The 467-nt window shown below is 25.7% G+C and overlaps 1 protein-coding gene across 1 annotated transcript in view; it reads left to right on the top strand.

Moving 5' to 3' along the window:
- Positions 1 to 467, top strand: part of LOC106881961 (uncharacterized) — a 48,434-nt gene that overhangs the window by 44,975 nt on the left and 2,992 nt on the right. The window lies entirely within an intron of this gene.

Raw genomic sequence — 467 nt, 5'->3', positions numbered from 1 at the left:
ATATATATATATATATATATATATATGTGTGTGTGTGTGTGTGTGTGTGTGTGTGTGAGTGTGTATATATATGTGTATATGTACATGTGTATATGTATGTATCTGTGTATGTGTGTATATGTGTATATATGTGTATGTGTGTGTGTATATATGTGTATATATGGATGTATATATATATATATATAAGTGTATATATATATATATGTATATATGTATGTATATGTATGTATGTGTGTATGTATATATATATATGCATGGATATGTATGTGTGTGTATATATGTGTATATATATATATATATATGTATGTACTTGCATATATCTATGTATATATATATATATATGTATGTATATGTGTGTGTGTTCGTATGTATATGTGAGTGTGAGTTTTGACGTGGGTGTGTATATGAATATGCATATATGAACTTATTGGAGGAAATGTAGGTCTGTTTGTGTATATATATGCGCA

Source organism: Octopus bimaculoides, chromosome 5, assembly GCF_001194135.2.
Source record: "Octopus bimaculoides isolate UCB-OBI-ISO-001 chromosome 5, ASM119413v2, whole genome shotgun sequence".
NCBI lineage: Eukaryota > Metazoa > Mollusca > Cephalopoda > Octopoda > Octopodidae > Octopus > Octopus bimaculoides.
Note: the sequence above shows the minus strand (reverse complement) of the source record. Positions and strands in the feature narration are given on the sequence as shown.